We start from the raw sequence: 25455 nt of genomic DNA, 5'->3' as shown, positions 1-25455 counted from the left end.
TGACCTTGGAGTTTGACCTACTTATTAATTTTTTTAACCTTGGCCATAACTTCTGAACGTTAAGGTCAAGATCTAGTAAATAACTTGAGACTAATTTTTTGGTGCTAGATCCATTATGACGTCATAATCAATTTCAACTTTCTTTTTCCCTTACTTTACGGCTTTAGCAGAAATTATGTAGACAATTGGGTATTTTCATGTCATTCAATTTGAAATCATATGAAAAGTAAACTGGATACCTATATCAAATTTGATATTGATTTAAAGAAGAGGCCATGAACATACTAATTACCGTTTTCTGCGAGACTGTAGGCAATCTGGACACATTTCCTTTCACGAATACGAAAAAAACTCCCATATTCATGACAGGTATTCTTAATTTGTCATTGAAAATGACAGTTTAAAATACAGTTTTTCATCTTGTTTTCCTACAAATTATGCCCCGAAACACCTTATTTGACCAAGCTAAAGTTGTAAAGCATCAATAAAGGAATTTATTTCTTAAGTTTGATAAATCTGTAGGCACTTTTCATTTACTAGATCTTGACCTTAAGGAGTTGGGCTTCCACACTTTACATACGTATTCCTTGAGGCAAGACCTTTCATTTGATACCAGTTACCTTGACCTTTTGACCTTGACCTGGGAGATTTTCGTACTTATGAAAAAACTTTAACCTTGGCCTTAACTTTTGAATGCTAAGTGCTAGTGATCTCATACTATATAAATGTAACCCTTGTGAAAAGACCCTTCATTGGATACCAAGATTTCCGAACTGATGAAAATGATTTACCCTGGCCTGATTTTCTATTATAGAGCTGTATTTCCAGTGAGTTTGCATTTAAGAAAAGTATAATCTTTGCTAATCTGTTGCCATACAGGGTCATCAGTGTTTCACAAACACATCTGTTTTTCCAGAAAATTTCAATCATATTTGTTGTCTGGATAAGAGAACTAAAAATAAAATCTTGTTCTGAAATGTAAAAATTACATGCAAATTTATGCTGACGTCAAAAAAATCTTGTGGTCTTGACCCTTTAGCCTATATAAGAAAACTATCAGGATTTATATACAACCTCTGTAATTCCAATAATTAATCTGATACACATGAGGATTAAAAAAATCTACATGGATATGAGAATTCTATAAATCAGTAAACAAGGATGCAACCTCATCTATGGCCTCAATTTTCTCAACCAGAAACATCGTACTATCTAAATCATCAGTACACTTTGGTGATTTTTTTTCTCTGCAGCTAACCGTGAGAAAAAAGAATTGATTTGGCTTGAATCCAAATAATCTTCATGATTAAATAATTTTCTGCCATTTTCTTGCACTACTCTCATGTTTTTTGCAACAGCAACTGCATTCATCCTCTGACCACTCTTGTCACCTTCAGCAAATATGCATCAGACAGTGATCATGCATGGCTGTAAAGGATGGAAATGTTCTGAACATCCATCTGAGCATCCGATACTGTCCTCAGATGTTATTTGTTTTATTGAGCCTTCAACCTTTGTAGGCGGTGAGAAGTCAGCTATAACATTCACTGTCCTACAAATTAAAAGTTATATCACAATTAAAATTAAAAAAATCAGCTGTGTTAAAAGATAACATTTTTTTAAGGATTACAAATCACATTGTTATTGTTGCTACATGTAAGAAAGAAGTCAGTCAGTGGTAATGTAATCTAAGTTCAATCTGCTACAACGTGTATGTGAGAAGCATTTCAGATTTGTCACTGGGGATTCTTCAGGTTATTGAGCAATGTATGGAAAAGGTGGGGAGGTGGAATATGGTAAACTTACCATTTCATTTCCTATCAATTGCCATACTTTTTTCCCTTGCAATGGAGCAAGGAAATTAAGAGCATCATGAATGGTTGCCTGGGCTTTCCTTTTGGAGGTCCTCAGTGTTCTTGGTTTAAGATCCTCTACTCTTTTCTAATTTAGAACTTGATAGGACTTATTTTTCCATTACCAATGATGGCAAATGCTCTATTAATGTCACTAAGGGAGCGACTTTGTTTGCAATTTTCTATACTCCAAGATGATATTTGAGAGGATGGACAGGAAGTCTGAAATTATATTCATAAATAAACCATATTTTATGGTAACATCATTCATTTAGATTATCTATGAAAGTATGTCAAGAGCATAGAATTTGATAGAAAGAAAACTGATTAAACTAGATATCATTGAGATGGTGGCCATCTCAAAAGGCCCAGCCTTCAACAATGAACATGAAAAAGTAATGTAGTTTAAAAGGGTTTATTTTGAAGAGGAACATTTGTGTAATACAGTAAAAGTCATTTAGTACCACTTCACGAATTTAAAGATATCTATCGAAGTTATCTTGTATCCCCAGTTATATAAATTTACTGGAATTAAGGGGAAAAAATTATACACCAAACAAAGATTTTAAACAGAGAGACTAATTCTGACCATGACCTAAAAACTTCGACCATGGTCACTGCACATCCATTGATCAGTGGCACTCTGTGAGTGAAGTATGAGCCAGATTGGTCCAAGGAGAGAGAAGATATGCTCCAGACAAGGATTTTTCATAAACTTCTGCTATGACCTTGACCTTTGACCTTGAAACTTGGTTCACAATCACTGCACACCATTTACCCAAAGGCACTTTATGGGTGAAGTATGAGCCAGATTGGGCCAAGGACAGAGAAAATATGCTCCGGACAAGGATTTTTTAATATTCTGCTATGAAATTGACTTTGAAACATGGTTCATGGAATTTTCATGGAATTCTGCTATGACCTTGACCTTTGACCTAGAAACATAACTCAAAGTCACTGCACACGGATTACTAAAGACAATTTTTGGGTGAAGTATAAGCCAGATTTGGCCAAGGAGAGAGAAGATATGCTCCGGACAAGGATTTATCATGAAATTCTGCTATGATCTTGACTTTTGACCTTGAAACATGGTTCAAGGTCTTTGCACATCGGTTACCCAAAGGCACTCTGTGGGTGAAGTATGAGCCAGACTGGGCCAAGGGGAGAGAAGATATGCTCTGGACAAGAAATCTCGGACGGACGGACGGACAGACTGATCACTATGGCACCTCTCAAGCGGGGCCGGCGCCCTAATAACAATAGAACTCCGTTAACTGAGACAAAAAATATCACTTAATATTTTATGGAAATACTAAAAATATGAAAATTACTTTACAAGAGCCCTTGGGCCACAATGCTCATCTGAGTCAACATGGTCCTGTTCTTCTTCATTATTCAAGGTTTCCTATGCAAAACTTTGACCTATATTGTGCCCCAACCCTACCCCTGGGAGTCATGAAATGAACGCAATGACTAGAGAAGTTGAAAATGTAAAAAAAGTTTACAGACAGACGGAGGATAAACAAAAGGTATCAGACTTTTGATTCAGATGAGCTAAAAATGTACTTGAAATATTACTTGTTATTTTTCTTACAATGTTATAATCATAGAGAAAATCAGTATTACATCATACCGAAAAGTTTTCCGACTCGAACTGTGACATTCTGGTGCATGTTGAATCTATCTCTAATAGATCCTACAACAAAAGGAGATTTGAGCTTCTCTTTCAAAATAAGCATGGCTTTTACTATAAATTTAAACACATGTATACTTAAGGAATCACTGTCTATTTATTATACATGTAGTATACCAGGGCATCAACAATAGTGGGAAACATGGGATAATTTGCATAACGGGCGAAGTCTGTTATGCATTAATTATCCCATCTTTCCCACTATTGCTGATGTCCCTGGCATACTATACTAACTAGACAGTGATTCCTTATATTTACATTTCATTGTGAAATCCAATTGTCGATTTAGACTTTAAAAATGTAGACATAGATTTTAATTATACAAGGACCCCCATGCCAATTACATATGCCAATGGGGATATTGGACATATTGTACCTGTGAATTTAGTATATTTATGTATGAATGTGCATTACTGCGGCTAAATATGAGATCTTATCACTTTCAATCCTTAACCTAGGACTTTTTGAAATGCCCCTCGTATATATAAATATTTAACGATGTCGACCACATCGACACAGCACAAAATCTCATATATGTATATCAATTATTTCAAATTAATGTTGCTGATCAGGAACGATATCAATACGATATTATCGACATAATATTGTTGATATTGACATGGAATTCGTACTTGGACATGTATGTTTCTTGACGACATACCGTTTATCATATCATCAAGAATACACTTTTACGACGTCATTCTACCTATCAGGGGATTTATCTATTTTAAAATCAGTTTAAAACAGTTAATACGCTTTATTTCACTATGATGCGCGAAGTATTGCAAAATAAAAACTCTAGTTGCCCCACTTAAAAAGGAATTATATCATTTACAACTTATTGTTATGACACGGAGACGACGTCTGGAAAACTGAAACAGCTAATTTTCACACATGTAAATGACTGGTATCAAATGACAATGAGTGAGGTTGGTCCATTTGGAAATTCTGATGAATAGCACTCAGCCTTACGGAAAAAAAATATACACGACATGTTGCAAAACGATCTTGTCTGACACACATAATTACCTTGTCTTTCTTTGGGAGTATTTTGTAATGATAACCTAATTTGTTCCAAATATTAAAAGGAATTATGCTCTACCTGGATTTAGTCGTGAAAATGCAAGAGTTCATTTCATTAGTCGTTTGAAAAATTCTGATTAATCACTATATAACAAATATAAATCTGTATAGATCTACGTTATATTATACATATTAATAGAATGAAAGGCCAAATGATATACATATATAAAACATATGTTAAAAAGCTGTGTAACACCTCATATGATTATTTAACCTTATCAACATTGTTCAAGTCAATTACAGTTACGTTTTGGTTGGATTGCAATCAACAATCGGAGAAGTTTGTGAAAATGGGTTATATGCCTATTAAAAAGCCCCCCTCAACTACTTTGAGCTCTGACCCAATCATACTTTGTACATCACTTGATGCATAGTTTAATTTTTCAGAAGATCAAATCCGTAATGTCTTATTACCTATGTTTCATTCTTCTGTTATTTTAATATATTTACATTTGCAAATGTTTTCCTTTATATAACACTACTGAAAGCAAGCATTTTTATAACTGTATAAATACAAGTACGGGGTCAAGAGGTCATACATATTCGTATGGATAAACGTTCGATGTAATTTCTCAGTGACGTCATAAAGGGTCGACTTGCGTTCAGTGGATTATATACATGCCGTTGGGTTTGAAAAATAATGCATTTCACACGTTAAAAGTCACAATCAGGCAAATTTAAAGTATGAATAAGTCACAAATGTAAATATAAGTAATAAGGTATGATTTTTTTTTAGTTTTATTGGGATGTAAAACGGGTTGGCACATGACCAAATCTTCCATAAAGCCCTTCGGGCTTTATGGGATTTGATCACGTGACCAACCCGTTTTACATCTCAATAAAACTCAAAAAATGATACCTTATTTCTTACTAATTTGGACATTTATGCACAGATAGTTTCGCCCTGCTTGAGTATATAAATGTATGACACGCTTTATCTCAGTTGACACAGATAAATACACTGTTTAACGCGGTAATAACCCATGGAATATTAACAGGAATTAGGATTTATTCTCTGGAGGGGATGATAGCATTACATTAATTGTTTTAAAAGTTTGATATGTTAGTTGATTATAAAAGATAGGCGTGTCTACTTAATGCTGCATCATTTTATTCAATGAATGTTAAAAAAAAAACAAAAAAGATAACAAAACCTCTTACTTTATATGCTAGCATATGAAATTTCAGTTTGAAGAAATGATTGTGTATATTTAAAATACCAAAAAACAGCTTTATATGAAACAGCTAATGTAGTAGGGGTGCCAAGCAATCATTTTGAATACTGAAATTAGAACTTTGACAAAAATCTATATAAAATAAAGCAGTCTATAAATTCTTCACCTAAATACCGATAAAATAGCACATTTTTTTCTTGACAAAAAGTTTTTTTTCCTTATTGTTTTGAAACTTAACATGGGTGTTTTAAATCCATTGACAAAAAATCTGACAAGGATCTTTTACTGAGGCAGGAATTCATAAAATGTACTTGTTCGATTTCCTGTAAATTCTTCCCTTAAAAATCAAGTTAATTGTTGTTGATTGATATATCAAATTCACCCCTGACTACTCTAGTCAGAAGCATTGAAACCCATGCATATGAATGAAACAAATTTAAAAGCATTCTCAATTACTATTAGTATTTAACTTATAGGATTAAACGTACGTTCTTTTTTCAGAATTTATCGATGTGTAAACTCTGCCTTTTTACTCACAAAATGAATAAAGTGCGAAGCACTTTTACGTAAAGTTTGTGAGTAAAAAGGCAGAGTTTACACATCAATAAATTCTTAAAAGAACGTTTAATTCTTATAATTCCAATTACGAATTTTTAAAATTATTAAAATTATTTCTTTTCTAGGCCGCCATACAATCTGTTATTTTGTACGGCATAGAATATTATACTTTTATTATATTACATTTTTACCAGTGAAATACTGTGATTTATTCATTGAATAAAAGTGATATCCTGTCACAGTGTGAAAGGATATCAAAATGATATCCTGTCAGAGTGTGACAAATATCAGAAGTGCGGGAAAACTCTCCACTTTCCTTCCAGTAACAAAGAATTTTGAGAAAAAAAATCCCATTGGTTAATTATAAAATAAATATACCATTCTGACATAGAATAAAACTACTAAAGATCCCAAAATATATTGTTAAAATCCTTGTAAATTACGACGTTTTCAATCTCAAAAAACTTAGCTATGACGTCTCAACCGCTCAACTATGACGTCATGTAGCCTATGACTGAATGAGAAAACGACAGAGGAAAAGGGAAAATCAAAGAAAAATGTAATAAATAGAAAATTCAAAGTTTTGTAGTTGAATATGGAATTTATTTCACTCGTGAGACAGGATTTTTTGATATTTTCACTCGTGCTTCGCACTCGTGAAAATATAAAAAAAAATCCTGTCCCACTCGTGAAATAAATTCCATATTCAACTACAAAACATTGAATATCCTCTATATATGCCGCAAAGAAACGTATACAAGATGAATATCGATAAAAGCCAACTTAAGGATTTCAATCCCTAATGGTACCAAATTCTCTACCCTTAAATGTCTGTCAAGTACACAATACTCGGATATTATATTAAAGCATTTTATAGTGGAAAAGGATTGCCCACGAGAAATTTTCGAAAAGTTCATTAATTAAGCAGTAGTTAATTTACAAAGATTGCATTGAAGTCTATGGGGAAAAGCGTTTTTTCAAAATAAAAATTCAAATAATTTGAATATCAATAAATCCTGTGGTGGAAAGATGCATTGAAATATTATAAATAGAATGATAATTGAAAACAATTTTTTTACCAGCTAAATTTTTTTTAATTGATTTTTTTTAATAATTAAAAAAGGGGAGATAACTCTTACCAAAATTCAAGGTCATGAATTAGGACACATCCCACTAAACATACTTATAGTAATAAATGGGAAGTATGTCTAAATAAACTGAGCATTCAATGCCTACATATGTGTTATGTCCTCAATTTCATTGAATTTCTTCCTATTAGGGATTGAAGACCTTAAATTGTCAAAACAATCAATAAATAAACTTATAAAAGCTCACTGAATGTTGTTTAAGTCAACAAATATCGTAAATACGCGTATTCTCCAGAATAATCCGTCCTTGACCATCGCCATGTCTACATTAACGACAACGCGAAAGTTGCAGACCGACGACGTCCTCGATTTGCTCTGGTTCGTTCAAAGATTTAGGGAGAATATGGGATTTGTAGGATGTAAATATATGAATTTTATGCTGATAAGGCAAGAGTCTGAGGTACGTTTCTTTTCCCTGTCACAACGATAGCAACTGAGCTGATTTGGAACGTCGAGAAAATGACAGCATGACCAGCGATTTTTTTAAAATTCACACTCGTGATCCGACAGTGACATAAACATAATATTCCCGTCTGTCAGTCCTGTTTATCTCCTGTTTTGCTCTTTTTATTTCAAGATTCTTGTAATCATAAATTAGCTAAAACGGACTAGAAGTATCTGTTTTCATTGTTTTTACAACAGCCTAGAAGCTATGTCAAAAAAGTAGTTTTCATTAAAAAATTCATCGATGTGTAAACTTTTTTCTTGAATTTGTTCTCGTCCTATCAAAACACAGGGAATCAATAAATAAAATTAAGATTGGAATTATACTGAAAACAAAATAAAACAACACTCATTTAACGACGACGGACCTAATTCATTTCTACAATAGAAAATTTACTCAAATTTTAATATGAGGTAATGTGACTTTTTGTGAGTTAAAATCGATGAAAAAATATATGGTCATCGATATAGATTTTTAATAGGGAGCGTTTCAAAAGTAGGCAACGAAAATCGATGATTACTATAGGAATTAAGTAATGGGAAAATGCGAGTTTGACGTATAAAAGTGATGATTAAAAAAATTCTGCAATAGAATTTTTATTCATATTACGATACAATGTTAACAAGATAATTTAGTAGCAAATAATGCCAAAAAATAAATAGGTCATCGGCCTAGATTTCTTAAGGGGGTGTGTCAAACTCTGGTGAATGGCATATTTTGGGGGTAATTTTCATTGAAAATTCCTTGGCAAAATAAATTGTGTCGTTTTATTTCCTTATTCTTCAATTTACTTTTACACTAAATAAAAATTATAATTTTAAGTTGTTTAAAACTATAGGATGGTGATAAAGTAGGATTTATGTGAAATAAATGCGTATAATATTCAAGGGTTGTCTCAAAGTACGATTTTTGTGACCCACGTCCCATGGGAATCAATATCTGAAAGCCTTAAAAATAAGCATAGATAGTAAAAGTTTAAGTATAAGGGACTGTTTCAAGATAGGTGTTTCTGATTTTTCGTTATATGCGTGCTTTACTGTATATGATCAAATAGTCAAATACTGATGCATTCATCACGAAAATAGTACAGAAAAACAAAAGGCTCATGGGCGACATTGCTCACCTTAGCACACTGGCTAGAGAAAAAAAAAAGCAAAAATCACTTCAGTATTGAGAGTTCACATTGGATGGGGGGGGGGGGGGGGGGCTTGAATTTTAAACAACCTGATGATGCTTCCATAATATAATAATAATAATAATAATAATAATTCTTTATTTAAAGAAGGTAACCCGATTAGTGCACGCACTATTCTTCCCCGGGGCCTTCTATAGACAAAATACATACATATATATAAATATACAAAATCAATAAATAATCATAAGCTATTTCTACATTGTTTTACAAATTTTTTGACTTGATGCTTGAAAGCATTGAGTGTTTGAGACATTCTTATATGTACAGGTAAATTATTCCATAAGATAGCACCAGAGTATTGAAAGGAGTTCTCAAAGAGTTTACATTTATGAGATGGTACACAGAGGTCCAAATTAGATTCAGATCGAAGATTGTATCGATTATTACACTGGAAGTCAAACATACTATTTAAATACGTAGGGTGAGAGTTGAACAATGATTTATATAACAAAACATATTTATTTACAATAAGTTTCTCATACACTGTGAGCCAATCTAGTTTCTCAAAGAGAGGTTGTGAGGGCGCATCAGGAGGAGCATCTAAAATACATCTTGCAGCGCGTTTTTGAAGTTTATATACTCTGTCAAGATTTGAGTGAGATGTATTACCCCAAACAGTTAAACAATAATCAATTGAAGGCATAATATATGCATTGTAAAACAGCTTGCGTGTTTGAATAGGGAGAAACTTTTTAATTCTACGGAGGGCAGAAATTTTACGTGACAGTGTTTTACAAACATGGTCAATGTGTACATTGTATTGTAAAGAATTATCTAAATAAACTCCAAGAATTTTTTCATTTGATACAAAATCAAGTTTTCTGTTAGATACAAACAGATTAATTTCATGCTCAGAAAAATTTGATCTCTTTTGATGCGTACCAACTAACATGCATTTAGTTTTTGTAGCATTTAGAACCATTTGATTTTGAGAACACCATTTTTCTATAAAAGCTATATCCGTTGATAATGTATCTTCAATAGTTTGAGAATCTTTACTTGATGCATGTAAAGTGGCATCATCTGCAAATAAGTCTAATTTGGATTTTGTAATACATAAGGGAAGATCATTAATGTAAAATAAAAACAGGAGAGGACCTAGAATAGATCCCTGTGGAACTCCCGCTGTGACTTGCTGATAAGATGAATGTTTGTTGGACAAATGTACACTTTGAAGTCTTTCACTTAAATATGATCTGAACCATTGTAAAGTTATTGCGTCAAAGTTATAACATTGTAGTTTTTTAAGTAGAATATCATGATTGACAAGGTCAAAAGCTTTACTGAAATCAAGAAAAACAGTACCAACAAGTTTACCTTGGTCCATTTCATTTAACCATTCATCTGTAATTTTTGTAAGGGCTGTTTGGCATGAATGTAGTTCTCTGAAGCCTGATTGAGAGTCTACTATAAGATCAAAATCCGAAAAAAGAGATCGTATATATTTTGCCACATGTTTTTCAATAACTTTTGATAAAGTTGGTAAAATAGAAATGGGCCTATAATTATTTGGATCTAATCTGTTTCCTTTCTTATAGACTGGGGTAACTTTTGCAAGTTTAAAACAATCGGGAAAAATGCCAGTTTTGATACTAGTATTTATAATATGGGTCACAGGTTTATGTATTATCTGTGAAGTAAGTTTCAATAAACGTGGCCCGATGGTATCAACACCTGAAGATTTACTAATATCTAGTTTATTGAGTAAAGCTAGTACTTCATCATGATTTATGAGTGGGATAGAAAACTTGTCTGCTCCCAATTTAGACTGAACAAAATCTAAAAGATCTGTCAAGTCATTTTCCTCCTTACTTATGCCTGAAAGAAGTTCTGTAGAAATATTTGAAAAATGAGAATTAAACATTTCTACTATTTCTTGTGTGTCCTCTGTGATATAATTATTTTTAGCAAGTGCAGCTGGAATATAATTATTAGATTTAGAGGCTAAATTGTTTAGTACATCCCACATTTGTTTTGGATTTTTGTTTTGTTCTATAGCTGTTTTGTAATAACTAATCTTGGCGTTTTCAATTAGTGATGTAACTTTATTGCGCCATATTTTGAAATTTTCAAAGTCTTTATTTTTATGGAGGGTATCACGCATGTGTTGAGCTTGCAGAATTTCTTGAGTTAACCATTTAGGTCTTGTGTCATGCTTAACTCTTTTTGTTTTTACTTTTGCGTGTTTATCTAATACCGCATTAAAAAGTGAACAAAATTTATTAAGTGCTTCATTAGGGTCAGAGAATGATTCCAATGAATGGAAATCAACCTCCTTTAAGTCTGCAAGAAAATTATGTTCATTAAATCGTTTAAAGTCTCTGTATTTTATTTCTATGTGTTTGAATTTGTTGGTGTTAGTATTTAATTTTCTCGTAAAACAAACAGGATAGTGGTCAGATATTGCAATTGACGGTACTGCAGATTCACATATGTTTTCTGGTAGGGTCGTATAAATATGGTCAATAAGAGTTGATGAGGTGTTTGTAATTCGTGTAGGTACATTAATTAGCTGTGTGAAGTCATATTCTTCAAAAGCAGAGGTCCAGTATCTTGGGGGGTCTTTAATCAGGTCGATATTAAAGTCACCTGTTAAAATAATTTCAGCATCGTCACAGCGGGATGCACAATTTATCTCCCGTGTTAGACTTTCTACCCAGCAGGTGGGGCCTATATGTGGTACAATAAAAAAGTGGTTTTGAATTAGGGATATTAATTTCAAGCCATATGGATTCAATATTACCTATTTCAAAATCATTTCGACGTTTGTAATGTAAATTTTTGAAGACATAGACCATTAATCCTCCCCCTGATTTTAGTAACCTATCTTTCCTCTCAAAATTAAATCCTTCCACATCTAACACACAGTTGTCTGTTTGTTCATTTAAAAATGTTTCACAGATACCAAATACATCCATAGAGCGATATCCTGATAAAAGAATTTTAAGTTGATCAATTTTTGGCATGATGTGACATATATTTAGATTTCCAAATCTAAGACCTTTCTTGACGAGTCCGAAATTGTTTATATATTTATTTGAAGTTTCCTTTTGTGAATGACCATTATTAAATTTTGTAGAATTTGTTGAATTGGGAATTTGTTTTGTTGATTTAGTAAAGGAGGATGTACATGATTTCGTATGAAATATTTTTTTGACAGGATTTACATTACAGTTACTGACTGATTGTGAAGAAGAAAACTTTTAGCTACATCCGATCCTACTGATCGGTCTTTGATATTACGTGCAATACAGATATAAGAACATTTGCATGATATTTCACCACATTCAGCACAGAGATTGTTTAAAACACTAAAGGGGTTTGAATTTAAGGGGGTAGAATGTTCGGCATTTTCTTCTTTGCCGAATTTCTAATATGAACAGTGTTTTGCTTTGTGGCCCGGGGAGTGGCAGTTCCAGCAGACAATCTTAAATCCATGCCGACAATTCTGAGAGGAATGGCCAGTTTCACCACAGTAGAAACACACATTCATATTTCCAGGCATATTTTATGTATCGTTTAAACGACGCGTTTTGATAATCCGAACGTAAGAATCGTAGGCTTTCAGGAGTGTTGATGTTCCCTTGTCGGATAGATGGATCCCATCCTTCCAGAACTGATCCGAAGATTGGAACATATTTCGGAGAGAGATAAAATTCACACTGTATTCCTCACAAACAAATTTGATGATTTCATTTATTTGAGAAACACTTGTATCTCTTCGTGGTGGTATCTCTGAGATATAAATTTCGGTGCATGGCGATCTCTTTTGGATATCAAGCACAATTTCGGCGAGATCACATTCACTTGTCTCAATATCTCTGTTGCTGGAAGCATCATTTCCACCGGCAAGGATTACGATTGACTGGAATGGTGTTAGGTCAATTCCCTGAAGAATCCGTCTGATATCGGACAGCCGAGCCCCTCTGTTTGTACGGACTGCAACATTTTTTAGTAATCCACGGGTACGGATTCGCTGTAAGATTGAGCTACCTATTACAAGAACAGATTTTCCAGATGGAACGTCGGTCGCCAGGGTACGGTTCTTTTCCGGTCTGTTGGAGGTTTTCTGCTCTTTTTGGGCTGACAAGGTTTCCGTTGAAGTTGAGAATTCCCTTGTCTCAACTCGGGTATACTGTGTATGTCTCGACACGCCTTCTACACAAGTATCCTTTATGTCACGCGTATCAACAGCTTTGGTTTTTGTATGTGGTTCCCTTGTTTGAGTAGTTGCATCTACTAACTGCGTGTTTTTGTTCTGAAGAGAATGCAACTCCATTTTCAGTCTCGCAACTTCCTCAGAAAGATCAGTAATAGACTTTGTCAGTTTTTGAATAATTTCAGAACTGTCACAGTTATGACATGGTCTGCTTTCCATATCTTGCAATTTACAAGATTTAGGGGTGGAAGTATTTTGTGGCTGTAACATCCCTTCAATTTTACTAACCTCAGTTATTGGCAGGTGAGGAATTTGTCCAATGAATTCTCGTAGCCAGGCAAATCTCTCGCTCCCTTGAACATGGATTGTCTGAGTTGATTTATATAGTGTCGCTGTAACACTGCCATTTTCTGATTTATAAATGCTTCCATTTTTGAACCCATTTTTTGCAAACAGAAGTTCACTGTTTAGAGTGCTCACAATGTCCTCAGTCCTATCCTCATCATAGTTCAAAGTGATACTCTGTTGGTTGAATTTCACTCGTAAGAAATCTGGTACATCAATTAAAGAATCTTCTTCATCATCAGCATTAGTTTTTCCATGTGAAAATGAAAATCCAAAAGTATCCAAAATAGATTTGAACAGACTTGTATTTTCATTCAGATTAATCGATTCCATTATTTACCATGATTAGCAGCACAGGTAATTACTGATAAGGAGGAGCACTGTAAAACACGTCTGGTCACCTTGAGAGCTTATCTATAGCCTTTGACCTTGACCTTATAGATTTCCGTACTTGTGACAAAAACCTAACCTTGGCCACAACTTTTGAATAGTAAGGGATAAGGCTTTCATACTTCATATATGTAATCCATATCAATATAACAACTGGCTTTGCTGTTATTGAGCAGATATTTTTTTTAAATTTATTCATTTGACACCCCCTCACACATTATGGTCCAACCCTACCCCTGGGGCCCCCATTTGAACCAGTACATATATTTCTACCTAAGATTTTTATGCCCCCGTAAACGAAGTTTCGGGGGTTTATAGTTTTTGTCGTGTCCGTCCGTCTGTCTAGCTGTCTCTCTGTCCGCAAAAACTTTAACCTTGCCCATAACTTTTGATTTATTGGAGCTAGGACTTTCATATTTCATATGTTTATTCCTTGTGACAAGACCTTTCTTTGGGTACCACCAAATTTGACCTTTTGACCTTGGAGTTTGACCCACTTTTACATGAAAGTTTTAAACTTTTACTTTGGCTATATCTTTTGAACAGTAGACACCAGGACATTTATACTTCACATATATAATGTTTGTTGAAAGACCTTTCATTGGAAACCAACACTGTTGACCCTTTGACCTTGACCTTATAGATTTCCGTACTTGTGACAAAAACCTAACCTTGGCCACAACTTTTGAATAGTAAGGGATAAGGCTTTCATACTTCATATATGTAATCCTTGTGAGAAGACCCTTCAATGGATACCAAGAACTTTGACCTTTTGACCTTGACCTTTGAGATTGACCTACTTTAAAAAAGCAAACATTGACCATAACTTTTAAAGAGTTAGGGCTAGTGCTTTCATACTTTACATATTTGATCCTTATGACATGAACTTTCATTTGATAACAAGAACTTTGACCCTTTGACCTTGGGAGTTTGACCTACTTTTTAAAAAAATTGAACGTTGGAGATAACTTTTGAACGGTTAGTACTAGGGCTTTCATGCTCTACCTTTCATTTGATACTAATTACATTGACCTTTTGACCTTGGCCTTGGAGATTTTTGTACTTATTATAAAACTTTAACATTGGCTTACTTTCAAATTTCACAATTGTTTTCCAGTGAGAATACCCTACTCTTGGTACCAATTTTTTAAATTTGCATTTAAGAAAAAGCTTAATCTTTGCTATGTTGCCATACGGGGGCATCAGTGTCTCACAAACACATCTTGTTTCTTGGTATTTCTAGATAAAACTTTGATCCCCTATTGTGTCCCACCTTACCCCCCCTCCCTACCCGAGCTGAAATATCTATCAATTTGTAATCTGGGAATGTTTTCGCAAAATTTGACAATAATGCACCTGTGTTATTTTACTCTGAGCCTAGGCTACTATAATTGTAAAAGTATAAGAATTTCACACACAGGTAAAATACTTTATTAATAAAGTATTTCACATTTCAGGACAAAATGATGACAGGTATGACAGATTTAACTATGGTGAATCAGACAGTACCATTCGGTATCCAAAACATGTATTGATGAAATTTAATATACAAAAATATTTTACTTGTATAGGTTTGTTTATAATGATTTCACTCAGTCATTTTAAATAGCTACATGTATTAGCTTTTACCTTATATTCAAACTTTAATTTTTTTAACTATTTTTTATGAGATATAACATATATACATGTGGGGTAAAACTAACCGTACACTAACTAGAGTTCCTAATTATTTCATCACATCTGTATATCTAAAAAATGATGTACATGCTGTTTACATTTGAACAACACTGTAAACTTGCATTCTAATGCAATAGATTTGTAAAACACTTTTTGATTGGCTAATGCGCTCATGTTTGAAGCAGTAAAACGAGCATTAACGAGCGTGAAAGCTATTTCATTGTGACGTCATAATAGAGCGACGCAAAAACACAATGCTCCGTGACGTATTTCTTGTAACAAAATTCATCAAAATGAGACGTAAACAACCAAAAAATGCATGTATTGCATTAGAATGGGAATAACTAATCTGCTAATTTAGTATTTGCGACCGTTAATGCTGATTTAAGGGTCGCAAACATCCGTTTTACCGGCGACGCGTAACTCAGTTTGCGACCGTTAAATCAGCATTAACGGTCGCAAATACCAAATTAGAAGATAGTTATTCCCTAAATATTGTTACATATGAAAAGTATGTAAAAATTTTCCCAGTAGCTAATCATGTATTTTGGTGCTGTAAAGTTGGAGGTCTTTTGGTAGAGAGAGTAAAGGTTGGAACAGCAGATATTGGCACACTAAAGAACCCTCACTCCTCATTGCTCCCAAGTGTCATTCACTGCATCTTGTGACTTCTCATCAGGGTTAAATAATCTTGTAACATGTGTTAAGCTACAACAATCAATCCATGCCTGCAAGGTGCATTTTTGGAAATGCTGGAAATTCAAGAAAAATTCCTGACGACCATATTGTTGTTTCTACCTGAAATACACAAAAAACTATGTGATATTCAGATAAATAAATAACACTCAATCAATATCAAGTGTACACAATTTTTAGCATTTTGTTAACAAAGGTAAAATTAAACTAGAAATATGTCCATAGGACATGAATGCCCCGCCGAGGATATATCAGTAAAGCAACATGAAAATTTGAATGTGTATAAAATTTGATCAGAATATCCAGAATAGTGATGCAGCTGAATTGCTTGTTTGGAAAATATAGGTCAGATCCAGCATCCAAAGCAAGTCTGGTAGTGTCCATCCCTAGATGCATCATCCATGAAAGTTTGGTTCAGGTAGGGCTTATAGTTACTTGGGAATGAAAATATAGGTCAGATCCAGCATCCGAAGCAGGTCTAGTAGTGTCCATCCCTAGATGCATCATCCATGTAAGCTTGGTTCAGGTAGGACTTATAGTTACTAAGGAATGAAAATATAGGTCAGATCCAGCATCCAAAGCAAGTCTGGTAGTGTCCATCCCTAGATGCATCATCCATGCAAGTTTGGTTCAGGTAGGACTTATAGTTACTTGGGAATGAAAATATAGGTCAGATCCAGCATCCGAAGCAAGTCTGGTAGTGTCCATCCCTAGATGCATCATCCATGCAAGTTTGGTTCAGGTAGGGCTTATAGATACTTGGGAATGAAAATATAGGTCAGATCCAGCATCCGAAGCAAGTCTGGTAGTGTCCATCCCTAGATGCATCATCCATGCAAGTTTGGTTCAGGTAGGACTTATAGTTACTAAGGAATGAAAATATAGGTCAGATCCAGCATCCGAAGCAAGTTAGGTAGTGTCCATCCCTAGATGCATCATCCATGCAAGTTTGGTTCAGGTAGGACTTATAGTTACTTGGGAATGAAAATATAGGTCAGATCAAGCATCCGAAGCAGGTCTAGTAGTGTCAATCCCTAGATGCATCATCCATGTAAGCTTGGTTCAGGTAGGGCTTATAGTTACTTTGGAATGAAAATATAGGTCAGATCCAGCATCCGAAGCAAGTCTGGTAGTGTCCATCCCTAGATGCATCATCCATGCAAGTTTGGTTCAGGTAGGGCTTATAGATACTTGGGAATGAAAATATAGGTCAGATCCAGCATCCAAAGCAAGTCTGGTAGTGTCCATCCCTAGATGCATCATCCATGCAAGTTTGGTTCAGGTAGGACTTATAGTTACTAAGGAATGAAAATATAGGTCAGATCCAGCATCCGAAGCAAGTCTGGTAGTGTCCATCCCTAGATGCATCATTCATGTAAGTTTGGTTCAGGTAGGGCTTATAGTTACTTGGGAATGAAAATATAGGTCAGATCCAGCATCCGAAGCAAGTCTGGTAGTGTCCATCCCTAGATGCATCATCCATGCAAGTTTGGTTCAGGTAGGGCTTATAGATACTTGGGAATGAAAATATAGGTCAGATCCAGCATCCGAAGCAAGTCTGGTAGTGTCCATCCCTAGATGCATCATCCATGCAAGTTTGGTTCAGGTAGGACTTATAGTTACTAAGGAACGAAAATATAGGTCAGATCCAGCATCCGAAGCAAGTCAGGTAGTGTCCATCCCTAGATGCATCATCCATGCAAGTTTGGTTCAGGTAGGACTTATAGTTACTTGGGAATGAAAATATAGGTCAGATCAAGCATCCGAAGCAGGTCTAGTAGTGTCAATCCCTAGATGCATCATCCATGTAAGCTTGGTTCAGGTAGGGCTTATAGTTACTTTGGAATGAAAATAAAGGTCAGATCCAGCATCCGAAGCAAGTCTGGTAGTGTCCATCCCTAGATGCATCATCCATGCAAGTTTGGTTCAGGTAGGACTTATAGTTACTAAGGAATGAAAATATAGGTCAGATCCAGCATCCGAAGCAAGTCAGGTAGTGTCCATCCCTAGATGCATCATCCATGAAAGTTTGGTTCAGGTAGGACTTATAGTTACTTGGGAATGAAAATATAGGTCAGATCAAGCATCCGAAGCAGGTCTAGTAGTGTCAATCCCTAGATGCATCATCCATGTAAGCTTGGTTCAGGTAGGGCTTATAGTTACTTTGGAATGAAAATAAAGGTCAGATCCAGCATCCGAAGCAAGTCTGGTAGTGTCCATCCCTAGATGCATCATCCATGCAAGTTTGGTTCAGGTAGGACTTATGGTTACTAAGGAATGAAAATATAGGTCAGATCCAGCATCCGAAGCAAGTCAGGTAGTGTCCATCCCTAGATGCATCATCCATGCAAGTTTGGTTCAGGTAGGACTTATAGTTACTTGGGAATGAAAATATAGGTCAGATCAAGCATCCGAAGCAGGTCTAGTAGTGTCAATCCCTAGATGCATCATCCATGTAAGCTTGGTTCAGGTAGGGCTTATAGTTACTTTGGAATGAAAATATAGGTCAGATCCAGCATCCGAAGCAAGTCTGGTAGTGTCCATCCCTAGATACATCATTCATGTAAGTTTGGTTCAGGTAGGGCTTATAGTTACTTGGGAATGAAAATATAGGTCAGATCCAGCATCCGAAGCAAGTCTGGTAGTGTCCATCCCTAGATGCATCATCCATGCAAGTCTGGTTCAGGTAGGGCTTGTAGTTACTTGGGAATGAAAATATAGGTCAGATCCAGCATCCGAAGCAAGTCAGGTAGTGTCCATCCCTAGATGCATCATCCATGCAAGTTTGGTTCAGGTAGGACTTATAGTTACTTGGGAATGAAAATATAGGTCAGATCCAGCATCCGAAGCAAGTCTGGTAGTGTCCATCCCTAGATGCATCATCCATGCAAGTTTGGTCCAAGGAGGGCTTATAGTTACTTAGGAATGGACCTGTTCCTAAAACTTTTACCTGGTCACTTGTCTTGAAAATGTCGGTCAGATCCAGCATCCGAAGCAAGTCTGGTAGTGTTCATCCCTAGAGGAACCATAGCTCTCATCAATATCTATCAGCATATGAAGTTTGATGAAAATATCTTGGATAGTTTCTTTGAAACTTAGCTTTGAACAGAGCTAAACGCAAAGTGTGACGGAAGGACGGAAGGACAGAAGGACGGAAGGACGGAAGACGGACATGACAAACACTATATGCCCCGGCCATATTCATGGCGGGGCATAAAAAAAAAAAACACTATGTGCCCAGAGGCAACAAAGATTTGAAAAGCTATTTTTAACTTAAGGGTCACAGTCAAGGTCAAACTAAGGGTCATTTTTACCTTGATGTCTTTTGAAAACTTAATTAGTGGAGTGTGCATACCAAATATGAAGTCTCTTTCTGTTAAAAGTTATGGCTAAGGTTAAAGTTGTTATAACATCAAAACAATAAAATATGTTCAAACCAAAGCAAAGTTGACAACAGACAGACAAACAGATAAACAGACAAACAGACAGGACAAAAACAATATACGCCTCTGATCTATCGATTGGGGCACATAAAAAAATAAAAGAATAAACTGAAAGACTCAAAATAAAAATTAATATTCACACCCTAATAAAGCATATGATTAATCAGCATTGTCAGTGTACAAAGAATAGGAGAATGACTTTTAATATTTATCTCCCTTTTGAAAAAGTCATGAGTGAAGTTTTCATTTTAAAAGACTTCAAAAACATACCTAAACAAGTCTTGGGTTTTTTGTTCAACAGCAGGTATTTCCTCAGTACAAGTATCTCAGTCTGCAGATTTTTTCTGTGGTAAAAAAAATAAAACTTTAAATTTTAAATGCAAAATACATTTGAGTATTGTGATCTACATACATGTACATGCATCTTGAATTTGTATAAAATAGTATTATCAGTGTGATTCAGTTTTAAGTTGTTAATTTTTTAAAGCCGTGTGTGCATGTACTGTAAAAGATGAAGGTAACTTATTATTATCTTTTTTGGAGGAAACAATTATGAATGATACACAACTAATAATTCAACAACTTTTTGCATTAAAACAAATGATTCAAGGGTTCAAATACTGTATAATCCCTATTAACCGCCCCGGGCGCTTAGAAAATTGTAAAAAGTGGGCGGTTTTTTTGGTACTCTATTTATGTTATTTAATGTCATATTTTAACTTTAAAAAATCTTTTTAAAAAAATAAAATAAATACAAGGAACCAATAAAATAATGTCTAACTTTACTTAAAGTGAAGATAATACACCCAAATTATGCTAAATTATTCATTACCATTGTCGTTATGAAATATTGGTTAATAGATATTAAGTTTAATTTTCACTTTCTTCAATATTTTGATACGATTCTTGTTGATTTTAATTACTATACTATATAAGTTTGATGTTTAAGTAGTTTTTGCATAAAAGTACAAAACTAAAGTTTAAACTGAACTATAGTTTTAACTTTAATAAAATCGCAACAGATATGAAATATGTGTGGCTCCTCGCTCTCTTTTAGAGGATGTTAACACAACCCCCCCCCCCCCCCCCCCGAACTCCCTCTAGATCCACCACTACATTTCTTCTCTTTCAGTGTGTTGAAATGTGGCGGGAAAATGCTTGGCACATTGTAAAACGTGCATTATCCTAGTCTCCTAAACCAAAATGTTGTAAGATTCTGACTGTGCTTTTTAGAAATCAAGATTTCATCAAATTTTAGAAAAAATTTCATAGAAAATGTTTAAATATACGTCATTTTAAAATAGATACAACAAATCCTGATTAGGCTAAATTTTTTAAAAGAAAGTAAAATTGTTGATGAATAAATCGGTCTTTGTTTAATAGACTATGCCTACATAACGTCTCCGCACTCCAATCATGTCAGAGTTTGGCAATCAGGATTGGATGAAACATTTACCCCCATTATTTATAAAATTTTAAGAGGCCATGTCAGTAACCATTAAGTATTGTATATAAAGTGAGTGGAATGTGAAAAAAAATATTTTGCTTTAATATTTGGGTGCATGGAAGTATAGATGAATGTCCTTTCAAACATGAGTTATTTTGGTCACATCTTCCTTGTTACCATAGCAACGGTGATTTTAATGCCTGAAAAGTGTGAAATTTGATTATTGATAACCCTGTCAAAATTAATTACAGAATCAAACTATGTTTTTCTTAATTTCAATATATATATGGGAGATTTAATTTTTCCCATGTTTATATTAAAGCATTGGGGCCTACTTTGCTTTGTTTCTACTAAATGCTGTAAAATCAACATGATTTTTATAAATATTTTACACGAAAACGCAACCAAACTCTATCATAATCATACATGCAATAGAAACTACGATCTTTAAAGTTATAAATCCAATAATAAAAAATGGTAGTTGGATACTCCATAGCAAATCATTTGATTTAGAATATACCACAAATATGAAAACGCGTGAACGATTATCTCCCTTTTGTGGAACTCTCCTGCTGATAAAGAACAGAAAGTTGCTGTTGCAGCAGAAGTCGGAGAAGAAAAACACCATGTAAAGATGTATAAAGCAGTTCTTGTGCGGTTACAGAGGACATGACAGCATCAAGAGTTTGTAGGTGACTGAAAAGTACTATTTATAGTCCGAAATATCTGACGTTTTCTTGGCTTTTTAACTATTTTATATTTTACGTGCGAGGAAAACGCCAGAACCGGCGCCTTTACGAAAACTGGGAATTCCAAGCAGAGGCGGCATTCTCGGGTGTATTTTCGATACTTGCAATTTATCAATAGTACAATGCCTCTAGTACTTACCAATATAGTTTTTATGGTTTTTTTGTAAATATATGATCCGATGGAAACATTTTCTCTGACTGTCGAGATTTGTTTTCATTTCGTGCGTTTACAAATAAAAAAAAAATATACAAGTCCTGTATCGAAGTGATGAGTGATTATTTTCTTTTCATTGATATTGTCAAGTACTAAAAGCATTGTGCCATTGATAAATTGTGACAACGGCATTTAATGCGGTTCCCAAGTATGGGAAATCAACTCTGACTGGAAATGGCGAAAATTCCAGTTTTCGTAATGGCGCTGGTTCTGACGTTTCCCTGGCACAGAAAATATTAAAAAAAAAAAAACTGGAAAATGCCAGATATTTCAGACTTTATTATTTAGAGCATATTCATCCATCACTGATAAGGTGGTAGATTTCCACTCATGTATGTCACAGGGTGACAATTACATGTTTTTATTTTATTTAGTACAGCTGGTATAGTAAGTCAGTATAGTAGATAGCTGTAGTAAATTCCTTCATTCATTCATTCATACCTGGTCATTCATTGTCATCGTGTTTGTATTGTATTCTGGTTTGTCCGGTGTTCCGTGTCACGTGAGTGTTTGGTTGTCACGTGATTGTCTTGTGGTTTATTTTTATCCTGGGTGTGAGTTGTAAAACCAGTATGTATGGGGTGTGGTAGTTAGGTACGCATGTGTGAGTCCTGGTATATATACTTATGCACGGACTATTCCTTTTTAATCTTGACGATACATTGACGATAGTTTGGATGTTCTCCTGCGAGAAATCCATATGAGCAGTTTGTCTAAGAAATTCCTTACGGAATCTTAGTGCCTTAATTGATGTGACTGGTAAGAATAATTTAATATTAATACTGATTTTAACTATTCTAAATTAAATAAATATTAGTGTGTGTGAATTTGTACGAGTGTGTCATTTTCATTGCAGGTCACCTTCGTTCATACGTTTGTTCGTTTATACTTTATTTCATCGTACCTGCAGAAATTGTCAGCTAATAAATATATGAACCTTTACTGAGGAACTGTGTTGTTACATTATTATTCCCTGAGATTGGGAGACCCGTGACATGTATGTTTGCATATTAGTGTTCTTTTGATAAGTAATATTTCAAACAATATTTTTTAAAATTCATAGCCATACCCGCTATACCTCATTATCTCAGGTATATCAATATATATTTTTTCGGAGAGCTACAGTTCTGCAGCTACACTAAAACAAGATGACAAAACTTGAGGTTGCTAATATTGATTTGGAAAGGGGAAGGGAAACTAGGATAACAGACTCAACTCTGGTTTCAAAATTTGCTCCTGACCCTTAAAGTGGAGGGGAGGGGAACCAGGATTTCTAAATTTTAATTACAGGAAATTTTGACTTCCCAAAAAAGTAAGGAGTGGGTGGGGTGCTATTCCTTCTAAGCTCTTGATCAGGTTGGGCACAATTTCTGAATACAATAATTCAGAAAATGTTAGACTAAATTGGAGTATCCCCTTGTCCAGTTTTATGTCTTATATCATATCCCAGTCACTATATATGCTATAGGCTCAAGTACGTTTGTAAACAGGTTTAACATATTTTCAGGAGAACCATGATGATAATCAGTTGCAATGTGAACTACCAAATAACCATTAAGTACAAGCAGATCCAATTAATGTGGAACAAATAAAGGTTTGTATTTTTTACATGCACTGAATTATTATGCCCAAAGAGCATGAACATATTTTTGTTTGTCCTTTCTGTATATCTGTTGTCAGCTTTAACCTTTACCATGACTTTTGAACTGTGAGATCATATTTGGTATACATAATCCACTAATTAAGTTCTTTTAAATTACACCAACGTCAGTAACCTTTAGACCTTGATGTTTTTGCTAAATCTAGCTTTTCTAAATTTGTTGACGCTGGGGGCATACTGTTTCACAAACTTATCTTGCTTTAAATTACTTTTAGCATCAGCTTGTTTATTATAAAGAATCAGCAACTATATGCAGTAGGGTCATGTAAATTTGTAAACAGATATGAAATACTTTCAGGAGAATCATGATGATGATGAGTTGCTATGTGAACTACCAAATAACCATGAAGTACAACCAGATTCAAAGCATATGGAACAAATAGAGGTTTGTACTGAATTTTTTACATGTACTGCATTGTTTAGAACTACTTTGAGCATCAGCTTGTTCATAAGAGCCCAGCCTCAAAGAGTACCGGTAATCGCTTTGTTCATCCATTTCTTTGTCGAGAGATAACTCAAATTCTATTTTTTTTTTTTTTTTTTTTTTTTTTTTTTTTTTTTTTTTTTTTTTTTTTTTTTTTTTTTTTTTTTTTTTTTTTTTTTTTTTTTTTTTTTTTTTTTTTTTTTTTTTTTTTTTTTTTTTTTTTTTTTTTTTTTTTTTTTTTTTTTTTTTTTTTTTTTTTTTTTTTTTTTTTTTTTTTTTTTTTTTTTTTTCAGTCATGTGAAAAAATTTTAAAAACCCTTTTATTTGCTTAGCAAAATTTTTTTAAAAAAGTTTAAATGCAAACTTTTAAAAAACTTTCAACGTCTTTAAATTAAAAAAAAGGGGGACCCTAAATTTTTTTTTTAAAAAAAAATTTTTACCGGTTTTTTCAAAAAAAAAAAATATTGAAGGCCTGCCGTTGAATAAGAATTCAATGCCCTTAAATTTACACTTTGAAATTGAAACTTTTTTTGGGAAAAAAAAAAAAAACCCAAAAAAATTTTTTACTTTACCGGAAATTTAATTTTCCCTTTTTTTTGTTTTTTTTTACCCAAAAAACACAAGAAATTTAAATTTAAAAAAATATTTCTTTTTTACACCTGACAAGAATTTAAAATGAAATGACTTCCGTGAATTTAATATTTTGAGAAATAACTTTTACATTCTTAAAAAGTGAGTTTTAAGCTTTTATTTAAAGGTTTTGCCAAAACCTTTGGATTTACAAAAAGCTCAGGTTTCCAAAAGCCCAGGTTTAAAAACGTATTTTGAAAAACCTCCTTTTGAGAAACAAAGCCCCGAAATCAATTTTTTGGGGTGTACACCTATCATTGCCTAAAACTTCAAATTAAAAGGCCCAAAATTTAAATCCATTTGCCCTTTGCTTCTTTTAAAAAGAAAAAAGAAAAAGGGCCCATTTGTCATGGCTTCTTAAAGGGTTAAAATGATTCAGAGGCAATTTTTAGTAACTGTTTTTTTGGGGCATTAAAATGCTTTTAGTAGTTTCTTTGAACACTTACCTTAGCATTTTTAATTTGGGGTGAA

At 34.0% G+C, this 25455-nt stretch overlaps 2 long non-coding RNA genes across 3 annotated transcripts; one reads left to right on the top strand and one right to left on the bottom strand.

Annotated features, from left to right (window-relative positions):
* Positions 1–15459: 15459 nt before the first annotated feature.
* On the bottom strand, positions 15460–20740 carry LOC134251321 (uncharacterized). Its single transcript, XR_009988715.1, has 2 exons — positions 20131–20740; positions 15460–16519 (listed from the first exon to the last, which is right to left on the bottom strand). It is a non-coding gene; the product is annotated as an uncharacterized LOC134251321 (long non-coding RNA).
* Positions 20741–21857: 1117 nt separating this feature from the next.
* Positions 21858–24318, top strand: LOC134251320 (uncharacterized). Of its 2 annotated transcripts, none has more exons than XR_009988714.1 (3): positions 21858–21999; positions 23778–23864; positions 24229–24318. It is a non-coding gene; the product is annotated as an uncharacterized LOC134251320 (long non-coding RNA). The 2 variants fall into 2 exon arrangements; XR_009988713.1 differs by having other exon boundaries at positions 21866–21995.
* The last annotated feature ends 1137 nt before the right edge of the window (positions 24319–25455 follow it).

Source organism: Saccostrea cucullata, unplaced genomic scaffold (genome assembly GCF_032062105.1).
Source record: "Saccostrea cucullata isolate Sc308-1 unplaced genomic scaffold, CSIRO_AGI_Scuc_v1 ctg5008, whole genome shotgun sequence".
Classification (NCBI taxonomy): Eukaryota; Metazoa; Mollusca; class Bivalvia; order Ostreida; family Ostreidae; genus Saccostrea; species Saccostrea cuccullata.
The sequence above is the reverse complement of the archived record's forward strand: the minus strand, read 5'-3'. Positions and strand labels throughout refer to the sequence as shown.